Source organism: Bufo gargarizans, chromosome 3 (assembly GCF_014858855.1).
Source record: "Bufo gargarizans isolate SCDJY-AF-19 chromosome 3, ASM1485885v1, whole genome shotgun sequence".
In the NCBI taxonomy this organism is placed as follows: domain Eukaryota; kingdom Metazoa; phylum Chordata; class Amphibia; order Anura; family Bufonidae; genus Bufo; species Bufo gargarizans.
The window spans coordinates 118,465,358-118,481,349 of NC_058082.1; the positions used below are offsets into that span (position 1 = coordinate 118,465,358).

The window sequence follows — 15,992 nt, forward strand, 5'->3', positions numbered from 1 at the left end:
ATGACAGTAGGGTTCATTTGAGGAAACTGTACCTGTGAAGCAAAGTTCTGCTCAACACTGTTCATGTCAATATCATGTGACATCACCGACAAAATAAAATGCTGAGTGAGACATTCTGCAATTGCTAAACATATAATCCAAGGGCATTATGGACCCAACAGCTGTAAAGCTAGCAAAAGAACAGCAGTGGTTAATGAAACTTATCTTCTGCTCTGGGTTGCTCACGATGAGAGGCAGTTCTATGAAAACATTAGCCAAGCACCAAATTAAAACACAAAGTGGGATATTCGGCAATATTGTGTAAAGGAAAACTGGTTTAGTTGCCAATAGCAGAGCTCCTCTGGAAAATGAAAGGTGGAATCTGATTGGTTATTATGGACAAGTAAGACAGTTTTCCTTTACACCAGTTTGACAACTCTCCCCCCAAAATTTGAAGATTTTGTATTTGTATTAAAGCAGATAGGTTGGCTTCTAGATTAAAAATGTCTGATGACTGACTTAGGCTACCTGCATACATGAACATTAGGGTGTTTCATTTTGTACTGGAAAAATTAAAATGTAAAATTTTTGCAGACTTTGCTTACGCCCCGAGTCTCAGTGATGTAAAAGATATACAGTATATGCCAAATTTCAAGAAGACTGGATAATATTTAGAGGTTGCACACTTTGATCAGTTTTGTAAAAGTAGGCCAAAAAAAAAAGTTTTCAATGTTAATTACCGTATTTTTCGCCCTATAAGACGCACCGGCCCATAAGACGCACCTAGGTTTTTAAGGAGGAAAAAAATAAATAAAAAAATTTGAACCAAAAGGTGTGCCTAATGGTGTTATGTGGGATCTGGGGATGGCACTGTTATGGGGGGGTCGGTGGATGGCATTGTTATGGGGGTCTGTGGATGGCACGGTTATGGGGGGTCCGTGGATGGCACGGTTATGGGGATCTGTGGATGGCACGGTTATGGGGATCTGTGGATGGCACGGTTATGGGGATCTGTGGATGGCACGGTTATGGGGATCTGTGGATGGCACGGTTATGGGGGGCACTGTGGATGGCACGGTTATGGGGGGCACTGTGGATGGCACGGTTATGGGGGGGACTGTGGATGGCACTGTTATTGGGGACTGTGGATGGCACTGTTATGGGGGATCTGTTGATGACACATAAATAGCATTTTACGCTATGTGTCCACAGACCCCCATAACAGTGCCATCCATAGAATGACCCCCAATAGGGATGAGGGGCCGGCATCCAGCTCTGTAATTACAGTGGGCCCGGTGCAGTCACTGTATTCTGCTACACCGGGCCCGCTCACTGTAGGAATCCTAACTGCAGGCAATGCTAACAGTCTTTTATCCAGCCTGTACTTACGATACTAACTTTCCGGCAGGCAGCGGGCAGGAGCCTGAACTGGCGGGCGGGCGCTTACAACGTAACTCACTATGTCATGCGCCGGCTCTCCCTTCTTCATTCATAAAGTGGGCGGAGCTGGCGTGTGACATAGTGAGTTACGTTGTAAGCGCCCGCCCACCAGTTCAGCCTCCTGCCCGCTGCCTGCCGGAAAGTTAGTATCGTAAGTACAGGCTGGATAAAAGACTGTTAGCATTGCCTGCAGTTAGGATTCCTACAGTGAGCGGGCCCGGTGTAGCAGAATACGTAGTTACAGACCTGGATGCCGGCCCCTCCTCCCTCATCCATGCCCACTAATACACCCGCCACCGCGCTGCGCAGCATGCGGTCGGCGGTATACAAAGTCAAGTATTCGCCACATAAGCCTTTCCCCCCAGTATACAAAGTCAAGTATTCGCCACATAAGCCTTTCCCCCCACAATTTTTTTGGGGAAAAAGTGCGTCTTATAGGGCGAAAAATAGGGTACTTTTATTGGGAAAACTAGAAATCACAAACTTAAAAAAATATTAAAACTAGACACTAAGAATAATAGGTAGTATGATAGGCAAATCATGTGTTATATTAATCAACTTTTAACGATGCAATCCCTTCTTTTGTCAGCTTGGTGATGACTTTTCTGTGATGCTCGACTACACTAAACAAGAATTGTTTTTGTTGTTTGTCCCTGACTGATTCGTGAAACTTTTTTATCAGAGCAATTCCTCTTTCTGCGGTATCATTGACCACCTTAAGAGTGTTCGGATGGCTTATTAGAGAATCACTGCAGTATTCTGTCACGTCGTGGATCCCAAACAATTCAAAGAACGTCTTTGTTTTTTTAGTAATGAAATGGCATAGGTCTTTTCCTTCAAAAACTAGGTTTTTACCCTCTAATCGTTTCATTTCCTTTTTCTTTGCAGGTTTAGTTTGTAATTTTTTGGTCATATTTTCCTTAACAGCCTGAGTAATACAGTTGTGTTAAAAATAATAGCAGTGTGTTTAAAAAAGGTGAATAAAGCTCAAAATCCTTCTAATAGCTTGTATTTCCATACACACAAATGCATTACTGAACACTACACATTCTATTCCAAATCAAAACATGAAGAAAAATATATCAAATTTGTGTTGTTCCTCTAAAAAATTGAAGAAAAGTGAATATTAGACTATTTAAAAAATTAGCAGTGTTTGTATTCTTCTTTACAAACATTATCTTTATGTAACATATGTTGGCAGGTCGACAACACTGCTCAAAAATATCTCTCCCAGTTTACATACATGAAACTGTGTCCATGATAATATTGGATACAGTTTCAATAAAGTAACAATACACCATCACATTATATGGATACTTTTGATCTTTTGATCTCAGGAGGATATTGTCCTGGTATTTCCCTCATCCTCTACCAGAATGAGAAACTATAAAATAAAATATATACATATACATACATATACATATAAAATAATATAAAGTAAAACAAAATAACATCTGCAAACTCCCACTGCACCCATCACTGTGGGGTATTCGACAGATGTGCAATGAGGCAAGGAACGCACCTAATATTAATAGTAATAATAATGATAAGACTACACAGTAATTTTACACTGTATATACACATCCCTACTCCCTATCTTTTAGTCTTATCCATTATTATTACTATTATCTTTATCCCTATTTTAATAGTCATTGTGACCATCTATTATCCCCTATATACTAGTTTTTAACCATTTGATATTCCTTTGGTCAATCCCCTGTAACCCTCTCTGAATGCAAAATAAAATAAAATAAACCACCATGCTTTACACTACGCTGGCCCCTGGCAATAAAGCAGGAGTATGAGATCCATCCTCTCGCAAACATCCGATAATAAGGTCATTCTGAACCCCTCTAGCCCCGTCATCTTCCAATATATACTAGAATATAACCACACGTTTGTTGTAACATATTTTACTAGCAAATAGGTCTGTAGGAAGCTAAACACCATAAGACTTTATTCTCCATTGTCTGGTACACACGCGCATCCCCCGCCCTCTCCCCTCCCCATTCCCCACCTCTTTTGTTCCTTACGCGCCTTTTTTATGTTTAAATAATCGCTACTTGTGAATGCCACTTTATGTTGTATACTGTCCTGATGAAGGGGGTTCTCCGCCCCGAAACGCGTAGACTGAAAATAAAAAGTATTGTTTTATCAATACCTACCTGTTATCTGACTCCTGCTGACAGCGCCATCAAAAAAGGTTCAGTTGTTTTCTCTTCTTCTGCACTCTTTACAAACTCAAACATTCACTATATAAACTGTAAAATGTTTGAAGATTTTGCTTTCCTTTGAATTGCTTAACTAATATTTAGTTGTATAACCACTGTTTCTGAGAACTGCTGTACATCTGTGTTGCATGGAGTCAACCAACTTCTGGCACTTATGAACAGATATTCCAGCCCAGGATGATTGTACTACATTCCACAGTTCTTCTCTATTTCTTGGTTTTGCCTCAGAAACTGCATTTTTTATGTCACCTCACAAGTTTTCTATTGAATCAAGATCTGGGGATTGGGCTGGCCACTCCATAACGTCAATCTTGTTGGTCTGGAACCAAGATGTTGCACGTTCACTGGTGTGTTTGGGGTCGATGTCTTGTTGGACCACCCATTCCAAGGGCATTTCCACCCATTTCAAGGGCATTTACTCTTCAGCATAAGGCAAAAAACATGACCTCTTCAAGTATTCTGATGTATTCATGATCCCTGGTATGCGATAAAGAGGCCCAACACCTTAGTATGAGAAACATCCCAATATCATGATGCTTGCGCCACCATGCTTCACAGCGTACTGTGGCTTGAATTCAGTGTTTAGGGGTCATCTGACAAACTGTCTCCGGCCACTAGACCCAAAAAGAACAATCTTACTTTCATCAGTCCACAAAATGTAGGCCAGTCAATGTTCTCTTTGGCAAATTGTAACCTCTTCAGCACATGTCTTTTTTTTCAACAGTAGGACTTTGCGGGGGCTTCTTGCAGATAGCTTGGCTTTACATAGGCGTCTTCTAATTGTAACAGTACTAACAGGTAACTTTAGACCTTCTTTGATCTTCCTGGAGCTGATTGTTGGCTGAGTCCTTGCCATTTTGGCTATTCTTCTATCCATTCAAATGGTAGTTTTTCGCTATCTTCCACGTCTTTCAGGTTTTGGTTGCCATTTTAAAGCATTTGCGATCATTTTAGCTGAGCAGCCTATTATTTTCTGCACTTCTTTGCATGTTTTCCCCTCTTCAATCAACTTTTTAATCAAGGTACACTGTTCTTCTGAACAATGTCTGGAACAACCCATTTTCCTTAGAATTTCAAGAGACAAAGAAAAAAAAAAGAGGGAGTGTTGGTGAGGAGTGAGCAAAGGCAGGGAGGGGCGCCAAACGATGCCTGAAAAAAGGGGGAGGGGCTAGAGAGTCAGAGAATAGGTACATGAGGCTGCTTCACACTGGACAACGGTCTGACAAGCAGGCCATAGTGTACAGAATTTGTTGAAAAAAAGGGAAAATGAGGGTGGTGGAGCGCCAGGAAGAGGTCAGAGTAATAGATGCTGAAGAAACTAGATCAGTCGGAAGGACTCCCTGATATCAAAATAGAGACCTTAAAATTCCCAGGTTGTGTGGTTAAACAGTTATTAGGCACCTGTTGTTAGACAATTGTTAAACACCCACTAAAGAGTGATAGATGCCAATTATCCATGTACTATCAGAGGTGGGGTACATTACACAAGATAAAATAAAATAAAAAAATCACTTACAGAGTTATTAACAATAAAATGAAAGTTTATCTGTATGTTCAGATCACAAAAGGATCCATACACACTTAAAGAGGGACTCACTTCACCAGGGAGGGAGGCGCAAGATAAACTCAAGACACTTGACGCCGTACCCTCCCTCGCCCAGATCACAAGTAAATTGTCTAACAACACATGCCTAACAACTGTTTAACCACACAACCTGGACATTTTAAGGTCTCTATTTTTGACATCAGGGAGTCTTTCTTTCAACTAATCTAGTTTATTCAGCAACTATTACTCTGACCTCTTCCTGGCGCTCCACCACCCTCCTTTTCCCTTTTTTTCAACAAATCCTCTGAATTTCTGAGAGAAATGCACTGTAACCAGCATGTACAACATTTGCTGCCTTCCTTCCTTAAATAAGGGCAATAATTGCCACCTGTTTTTCAAAGAATGAATGGCCTCACTCATTGAACTCCACACTGCTATTATTTTGAACATGCCCCTTTCAATAAGTGATTGAATTACAGAGAATCAGCAGCATGCATGTCATGACTGTTGGGTCTGTTGGGTTTCTATTACTTTACTACACCTGCTAGTCATTTATTTGCCATGTAGAAATATAATTTCTACCAAAAACAGTGATTGATCAGGTTAGTGATGTCTGACTGCTATTATTTTGAACACGACTGTATGTTCCTCCAAAAAAGCCAATCCTACGCTTGTTTGACAGATACCAAAGGTGTCTTTTAGCAACTGTGAGAGCACTTTTTTTACATCTGCATCTGGGTAAGTGCTCAGAAGCTGTAGCATATCCAAATCATTCTTTGGAGCCCATCGACTCACAATTGCCTCATGCAATAAGGAAACATATATGAGGCTGACAAAATGTGCAACCCGTTTCATTCCTTTCAATTCTCGTTGAGGAATATTCAACTGTTTAGTGAAGAGGACAATTTTAAGTGCATATATTGCCTTCGCCATTCACCTTGCTTGATGCAGAGCCCATGGGATCCTGAAACTGAAGTCATTTTTAGACCAACCTCCTAGGTACAGGAGTAAGAGTAGTAATAAAAGTGATCAATGTGTGCAACCCCTAAATATTATCCAGTGGATCTCAAAATCTGCACCACAGGTCAGTTTTGAGTGGTACATTTCTACATTGTGTAGATCAGATTCTCAAAATCTCAGCTACTTAGGTACTATATTAGACTGTGGATTTGTCACACTATAGTTCATGTATTATCTACGCATAATATGCACTGTGTGTGGGTACCAATAGGCAGGGTGCTGTTTTGCAAACAGAAAGTGGATTTTCGTGCTGATTTCTCTGTTTCTACACCAAATCTGCACTAAAATTTGCATGTTTTACTTCCAGATTTTGGGCAAAGGCTGCATACAGGGTTGCATCTGGCCTTTCTGCTGCCTTAGGCAAAAATTTAAATTGTGCCCCCCCCCCCATGCCAAATTCTCAACCTAATCCCTTTCCTCTTAACATTACATACAGCGCTACAAAATATAAAAACATACAGGGGTATACAGTGTCATGTACCCCTTACATCTAGTGGCATCTATTCTGATATAGATGTTCTCTATCCTCATCTTCTCCATTTGGACCAGAGCGCCATGATGCCTTCTTACAGCTGTGTCTTATGTCTGCAGAGTTTGACAATAAGACATCTTAGTTATCTACTTTTCCATCATCCTCCCACCTTCTGAACATCCCATCCTGCCGCCCCCAATACTGTGCCCACTGTGCTCCCCAATACTATACTACAGACACAGATAATCTCCCTGTAAATACTAGTACCACACAGATAGTGCCTCCTTCAACAATTATTGGCACATAGGGGTCTGACTGCTCTCCTTATATAGAGGTTCTAGCTGAACTAGAACCTTCTAGCGGGAGGGGTGAAGCTGGATATTCACAGCCTTAAATGAAACAGTGTTACAGTTTCTTTCATAAACTTGTATAGAGCTTCAATTCAAGTCTATGGGTAATGAATAAGCATTTTTTTTTAACTCCCACGGTGAATGGAGGGTGACCACGCATGTGTGGCTGTTCTCCGTTCACTTTGGGACCCTTGATCTAGCTATTTATTTCCTTTAAAAAAAAATCTTTTGTGGACTGTTAGGGTACCTGCACAAGGGTGTGGGCGAACGCACAGAAGAACCACACAAATTTCCATATTTCTGCACCCAGGCCACAACAAAAACTTCAAATTCAGTTTTTTTTTTGGTGAGGATGTGACGTGGTTTTGCTGCAGATCTCACCCTTCATTAGAAATGGGTGAAACCCGCAGCTAAAACCACAAGTATAATTGACATACTGAGATTTGGAAATCCTTACGGCAGGTCAGTTTCTGCACAGAACATGAGATTTGTGTAATCTCATACACCACGTACTACACTGTGGATTTTCTACACGAGAATCTGCACTGAAAAACCACACATATTCCGTAACATGTGCAGGTACCCTTAGTAGTACAGAGGATTATTTTACCAACATAGTAGATGCACTTGTGAAGGCAGCATCTATTAGGGCTCATTCACATGACCGTATATATTTTGCGGTGCGCAAAACACAGATCCACAAAAAATACGTATAACATCCATGTGCATTCCATATTTTGTGGAACGGAACAGCTGGCCCTAATAGAACAGTACTATCCTTGTCCGTAATGCGGACAATAATAGGACATACAGAAACTGAATGCACACGTAGTATCTTCAGGTTTTTTTTTGGGGGGGGGGGGGACATTGAAATGAATGGTTCCGCATACGGTCCGCAAAAAAAAAAAAACGGAACGGACGCAGAAAGAAAATACTTTCATGTGCATGAGCCCTTACTGGCGAGGTACTGAAAACCGACATTATATCAAAAAGCCACCATATGGTTACTCCCCACAATGTTCTTGATCCCGATTGGGCCCCCCAACCTCTGGGCCCCATTGCAAGTTCTGTAGTACAGTTACACCCATTGTAAACAGTAGTTTTCAGCCCCTGAAGTAAAATATATATTACTTTCACAGTTATATTTGATCTGGCCAGGTTTCAAGCCACAGCTTGGATCTCTCTCCACCCATTCCTGCTGCCAGTAATGTGCTAGTTTTTAGGAAGCAGCACACCCAGCTCTATCCCTTTGAGCGTGTTCTGTACGTTTTCTTCACAGGATCACCTGAAGCATCTTCAAACTATTCAAGGTGAGTGATCACACCTTAATTGCGGGTTAATGACGTCAGGTAAAGCATTTCACAATACAAAGCTTTTTAAAAAGGCTTTATGCAATAATGTACAATGCAGCTCCTTTGTCATTTTCTTAAAGAATCAAGTTCATGTTTATTCCAAGCTAGTCTAAACCCGTCTGCACCATGTTATATAAAGTGTGATTTAATGGCTATGCATTTGTCCCCACAGCACATACTGTAGCTTTATCATTCAGACACTTAGGATACACCTAGCCTTAGGAAGTACAAGGCAGGCTATATTCCAGCACTGATAGTAAACGCAGGTACCTCTCCTGTCCGTACCAATGTGGCATTACAGCTGCTAGGATTTTTACTGCCTTGTATTTGTCTGACTCCATCAATCGCTGTAATAGAAATGAAGGTCCTCAAACCTACAGTTTTTAATGCAGAGATCTACTTTCTTCTACGGGTTTCTCAGGTCTCTATCTCTTTTTCACCCAAACTTGTAATGGATTTAAACAGGATGATGATGATAGAAAACCTTTTTCCTCGTGCTGGAATACAATCCAAAAGTGACTCCTTGAACAAGCCCAGAGGCATAACTAGAGAAGGATGGGCTCCCCAACTCCTGCCCCTGAGCATAAACATTTACGACGATGCTTCTGACAGATACCATTCAGCGACATTTAAAGGGGTTGTCCGAGTTACCATCCTGAACCCCCCCTGTTCCAGGGACATACCCATATATCGCTCATAATGGCAGCAGGCACTCAGTGGCCTCAACAGTATATGGCATAAAACAACTGAGGCCAGTGATCGGCTGTAAAAGTCACATGCGGTATATGGACATGTCATTGCTGTAGACAGAGCAGCAAATCCCAGCAGAACTGAGGGCGTTTGGGACAGAATATATTTTTTTAAAATTTATTATAAAATTTGCTGACAATTAAAAAAAAAATGTTATATCACCCCTTTAACTGTTGTATGAAATGCTGACATACCTCAGCAAGACAGGGTCCAAAAGGACACTCTGTTGACCTAGTTTTAGTATAACCCTATGAACATGTGTACTGTGTACTATGGGCAGCTTTCCCAGCTTATACACTAAGCACACATCACAAACAAGCCTATAACTATGAGACCAGTGTATTCTTTCGCTGCTGCTGATTCAGTGTTTGTTATTTAACCCCTTCAGGATCCTGCCATTTTTCATCTTAAGGACCAGGCCATTTTTTGCAAATCTGACATGTGTCACTTTATGTAGTGATAACTTTAAAACACTTTTACTTATCCAGGCCATTCCGAGAATGTCTTCTCATCACATATTGTACTTCATGACAGTGGTAAATTTGAGTCAAAATATTTCACTTTTATTTAAAAAAAATATATACAAAATTTACCCCAAAAATCGTAATTTCAATTTCACTGCTTTTAAAACAAATAGTGATACCTCCTAAAATAGTTATTACTTTCCATTTCCCATATGTCTACTTCATGTTTGAATCATTTTGTAAATGACATTTTCTTTGGACGTTAGAAGGCTTAGAAGCAAATCTTAAAATTTTAAAGAAAATTTCCAAAACCCAATTTTTAAGGATCAGTTCAGGTCTGAATTCCCTTTGTGGGACTTACAGAATAGAAACCACCCATAAATGGCCCCATTTTAGAAACTACACCTCTCAAGGTATTCAAAACTGATTTTACTAACTTCCTTAACCCTTTAGGTGTTCCACAAGAATTAAAGGAAAATGTAGATTAAATTTCAGAATTTCACTTTTGGGCAGATTTTCCATTTTGATCCATTTTTTCCAGTAACAATGCAAGGGTTAACAGCCAAACAAAACTCAGTATTTATTGCCCTGATTCTCTAGTTTACAGAAACACCCCATATGTGGTCTTAAACTGCTGCACATGCACACGGCAGGGCACAGAACGAAAGGAACGCCATATGGTTTTTGTAGGGCAGATTTCACTGGGATAAGTTGTCATGTCACATTTGGAGACCCCTGATGCACGACTAGAGTAGAAACTCCCAAATATTACCCCATTTTTTTTAACTACGGGATAAGGCTGCTTAGGTGGCAGTTTTGTTGGTACTATTTTAGGGTACATATGATTTTTGGTTGCTCTATATTAAACTTTTTGTGAGACAAAGTAAAAAAAAATAGCTGTTTTGGCACAGTTTTTCTATTTTTTGTTATTTACAACGTATATCTGACAGGTAAGATCATGTAGTATTTTTATAAAGCAGGATGCAAAATACCAAATAGGGTAACTTTTTTTGGTTTGTTTGTTTTAGTTTTACATAATAAGGCATTTTTGAAAAAAAATAAAAAATTTTAGTGTTCATATTCTGAAAGCCAGTTTTTTTTATTTTTTGGGCAACTCTGTTATTTAGGGGCTTATTTTTTTTCAGTATGAGATGACGGTTTGATTGGTACTATTTTGTGGTGGATATGACTTTTTGATCGCTTGGTATTACACTTTTTGTGATGTAAGGTTACAAAAAATGGCTTTATTTACACCGTTTTTATTCACCTAAGGGGTTAGGTCATGTGACATTTTTATAGAGCAGGTTGTTATGGATGTGGCAATACCTAATATGTATACTTTTTTATTTATTTAAGTTTTACACAATAATATAATTTTTGAATCAAACAAAAAAAATCATGTTTTAGTTTTTCCATAGTCTGAGAGCCAAAGTTTTTTTTGGGGGGGGGGGCGATTGTTTTAGGTAGGGGCTATTTTTTTGTGGGATGAGGTGACGGTTAGGTTGGTACTATTCTGGGGGGCATACATCTTTTTTATTGCATGGTGTTGCACTTTTAGTGATGTAAGGTGACCCCCCAAATTTTTTTTAGCATTTTTTATTTTTTTTTATGGTGTTCACCTGAGGGGTTAGGTCATGTGATATTTTTATTTTTATAGAGTCGGTCGATATGGACGCGGTGATATTTAATATGTCTACTTTTCTTGAACTTTTTTCCCAATTTTTTTTTTACCTTATTTTGGGAAAAGCACACTTTTTTTATTTTTTTACTTGAAACGTAATTTTTTGGAAAACTTTTTTTAATTTTTTTTTCTCACTCTGGGAATTCAACTTTTGGGGGTCTGATCCTCTTTACAATGCACCACAATACTTCTGTATTGTAATGCATTGGCTGTAAGTGTATTACTGAATGTAATACACTTACAGCTTTCTGCCTGTGAGATCCATGGGGCTGGATCTCACAGACTGTCACGGAAGGCAGCAACGATGCTTAAGGAAGGCATCGGGCTGCCTTCCCTGCCACCGGGTCCCTTTCACAGCAGCGCGGGGTCCCGATGGCCACACCGCACCCGGCATGATCCAGCACATGCCGCGGTCAGCGCTGACCGTGGCAGTGCGAAGGTTAATGTGCTGGCATCTGTGTTTTCACCGATGCCGGCGCATACAGTAGTGGTCCAGCTATCAGTGACTGCCGAACCCCTGCTGCTGATTGGGTGGGCACAGCTCCTGCACCCGCCCGATCAGCCCGCTGTACATATACAGCTCTGGTCCTTAAGTCACGTCCACCAGCGCCATACATGTAACGGTGAGGGTCCTTAAGGGATTAATGTTATGTAATGTTATTTTGTGTACTCTGACTCTGTCCCTGTAGGAGGCTCGGAGATGGACCTAGATCCGCCCCTAGTTTCATCTAGTATTAGCTCAAATCCGAGCATCAAAATCATAAAAAAATAAATAAAAAATAAATATATAAAAAATTTAAATAGAAAAGTTTAAATCACACCCCTTTCCGTAGATTAATAAATAGCGTACATAAATAACAGAAAAATATAAACATTATGGGTATCACCGTGATCAAAAACACCTGTACCATTAAAGTAAAAAAATATTTTTCCAATATGGCGAATGGCGTAACTGAAAAAAAGGGTAAAAATGGCCAATTTGCAACTTTTTCATTGCTTCTCTTACCCCAATTTTTTTAAATAAAATGTGATAAAAAAAAATTGCACACATCAGAAACGTGATAAGACCCAGCCTATATAATAATATATTTATATATTTTTTTATGGCCAGCACGTGGGGTTGACAGGACGCTGAGTCCAGGGAGCCCACGTTTATACATGGTGGGTATCCCAGGTTTGCAGCGATCTAGACCCTTATATTATAATAGGATTTCCTTAAATCCACTATCAGGATAAAAAGCTATTGTTGTAATCACTGTCATCCACTCACATGACTGCGATCATGTGATGACTGATGGGAGGCCCCTATCTCAGCCTGGACATGCGCACACTGGCTGTTAGGTTGTTTCAGCCATCTTTGATGTGGTTAGCAGGCAGTCTCTAGACGTTACTTGATCTTCTCGCGCATGCGCAGTCACTGAATGGGAACGCCGCGGTGACCGTGATGCCGGCTCCATACAGTCCCCCAGCTGACCGTGAGTTTTAATTTCACGTCAATTAGGGGATACACCTGCACTTATGAATATCAGTTTGTATGTAATAATTGATGTCAATTTATGTATGATTGATGTACCTTTATAATGCCAGTTTGTAACACATGTGCACTGGGCTTGAAAAAGACAGCAACAAGCTGTTGAAACGTCGCTGCTGACTCTGGGTGAATAAACCACACGCTTTTTTGAACCTTTTGGAGTGCTGCTGGCCTTCTTTCTTCTCTCTCTCTCTCTCTATATTTTTTATTAATTAATTAAAACATTTTTGTAGATTTTCATGGAGACAGCAGGTTTCAAAGTCCAAACTGTGTTTTATTTGGTCATGTCAGCATATCAAATTAGCATCCAAGTTATAGCGTAAGGGCCCTTTCACACTTGCGTTGTCCGGATCCGGCGTGTACTCCACTTGCCGGAATTACACGCCGGATCCGGAAAAACGCAAGTGTACTGAAAGCATTTGAAGACGGATCCGTCTTCAAAATGCTTTCAGTGTTACTATGGCACCCAGGACGCTATTAAAGTCCTGGTTGCCATAGTAGGAGCGGGGAGCGGGGGAGCGGTATACTTACAGTCCGTGCGGCTCCCGGGCGCTCCAGAATGACGTCAGAGCGCCTCATGCGCATGGATCATGTGATCCATGCGATCACGTCATCCATGCGCTTGGGGCGCCCTGACGTCACTCTGGAGCGCCCCGGGAGCCGCACGGATGGTAAGTATGCTGCTCCCCCGCTCCCCACTACACTTTACCATGGCTGCCAGGACTTTAGCGTCCCGGCAGCCATGGCAACCATTGAGAAAAAGCTAAACGTCGCATCCGGCAATGCGCCGAAACGACGTTTAACTTAAGGCCGGATCCGGATCAATACCTTTCAATGGGCATTCATTCCGGATCCGTCCTTGCGGCAAGTGTTCCGGATTTTTGGCCGGAGCAAAAAGCGCAGCATGCTGCGGTATTTTCTCCAGCCAAAAAACGTTCCGTTCCGGAACTGAAGACATCCTGATGCATCCTGAAGGACGGACTGTCCATTCAGAATGCATTAGGATAATCCTGATCAGTATTCTTCCGGCATAGAGCCCCGACGACGGAACTCTATGCCGGAAGAAAAGAACGCAGGTGTGAAAGAGCCCTTACTTAGGGAAGTGAAATGACAGCACTAGCATAACATAACATAAAGCAAAATAAATACCTGCGCGCCTGTGCTCTACCTAATACACAGGTGATTCCTGTCTTACCTACTGATTTCTGTTCACACCAAAGAAGATCAGGCTTCACTCAGCCTCATGGTCAGCCAGTCTCCAGGCTTCAATCAGCCTTTTGGTCCAACAGCCCTCCTGGCTGTGACCACATAAAGCCTCTCAGGTTTCCTTTAGGCCTCATGCACACGACCGTTGCTCTGGTCTGCATCCGAGCCGCAGTTTTTGCGGCTCCGGTGTGGACCCATTCACTTCAATGGGGCCGCATAAGATGCGGACAGCACTCCATGTGCTGTCCACATCCGTTGCTCCATTACGTAGCCCCGCAAAAAAAATATAACATGTCCTATTCTTGTCTGTTTCTTCGGACAATAGGCATTTCTACAATGGGCCGCCTGTTCCGTTCCACAAATTGTGAAAGGCACATGGGCGGCTTCCGTGTTTTGCGGATCCGCAATTTTCGGACCGCAAAAAGCGGAGCAGTTGTGTGCATGAAGCCTTAGGCCCCCTGCACACGAATGTGTGCACCCCGTTGCTGTATTGCGGACCACATTTGCGGATCTGCAATACAAGGGTGCCGTTCCCTGGGCATTCCACATCACAGATGCGGACCCATTCACTTGAATGGGTCTGCAAATCTGGAAATGCGGAATGGTGCAGAACGGAAGCAAGGAACGGAACCCTACGGAAGCACTACGTGGGGTTTTGTCCAGTACTTCCGTTCTGCAAAAAGATAGAACATGTCCTATCTTTTTGCGGAACATCTGGATAGCGGACCCATTCAAGTGAATGGGTCCGCGATCCGCTGTGGCTGCCCCACGGACTGTGTTCATGCATTGCGGCCCGCAGCACGACCACGGGGTGCACACGTTCGTGTGCAGGGGGCCTTAGACTGACATTCTGAGGTCTGCTTTATTCCCCAGTGATGATCCCAGCAGATCTCACCTGAGATCACCTCGGGCTAGGGGATAAACCTGCGATAGAATGGTGTGGACTGGGAAATCCGTCTGCCTATCTTATCTCCCAGTCCGAAGAAATCCAGCCCATACAAATTTAGAGTACATGCACACGAACGTTGTTTTTTTCCATGTCCGTTCCGTTTTTTTTGCGGCTAGGATGCAGACCCATTCATTTCAATGGGTCCGCAAAAAATGTGGACAGCACATCGTGTGCTGTCCGCATCAGTATGTCTGTTCTGTAGCCCTGCAAAAAAAAAAAAGAAAGATAGAACATGTCCTATTCTTGTGCGTTTTAGGCATTGTTACAATGGAGCCGCAAAAAAACAAAAACAAAATGGCATAAGGATGTCAGCCGTTTTTTTGGCGGACCGCAAAACACATATGGTCGTGTGCATGTAGGATTAAACAAAGAGCTCCAGCAGAATATGCTCTGCTGAAGCAAAATGCATCCCTCTGGATTTCATCTGTCTTACCCAGCTGAGGTATAAGAGCGAGCTATACACTCTCTCCAGCACTTTACTAATATACTGTATATATATATATATATATATATATATATATACACATACACACACATATATATATATATATATATATATATATACACAGTCATGGCCAAAAGTTTTGAGAATAACCAAATATTAGTTTTCACAAAGTTTGCTGCTAAACTGCTTTTAGATCTTAGTTTCAGTTGTTTCTGCGATGTAGTGAAATATAATTACACGGACTTCATACGTTTCAAAGGCTTTTATCGACAAGTACATGACATTTATGCAAAGAATCAGTATTTGCAGTGTTGGCCCTTCTTTTTCAGGACCTCTGCAATTCGACTGGGCATGCTCTCAATCAACTTCTGGGCCAATTCCTGACTGATAGCAACCCATTCTTTCATAATCACTTCTTGGAGTTTGTCAGAATTAGTGGGTTTTTGTTTGTCCACCCGCCTCTTGAGGATTGACCAAAAGTTCTCAATAGGATTAAGATCTGGGGAGTTTCCAGGCCATGGACCCAAAATTTCAAAGTTTTGGTCCCCGAGCCACTTAGTTATCACTTTTGCCTTA

The 15,992-nt window shown here is 41.5% G+C and overlaps 1 protein-coding gene across 1 annotated transcript in view; it reads left to right on the forward strand.

The window, feature by feature from the left end:
• Nucleotides 1-8,211: 8,211 nt before the first annotated feature.
• Nucleotides 8,212-15,992, forward strand: part of LOC122931240 (retinol dehydrogenase 7-like) — a 63,613-nt gene continuing 55,832 nt past the window's right edge. The window contains exon 1 of the mRNA XM_044285286.1: nucleotides 8,212-8,348. The gene's annotated coding sequence lies outside the window, so the exon portion shown is untranslated. The remainder of the gene's footprint in view (nucleotides 8,349-15,992) is intronic.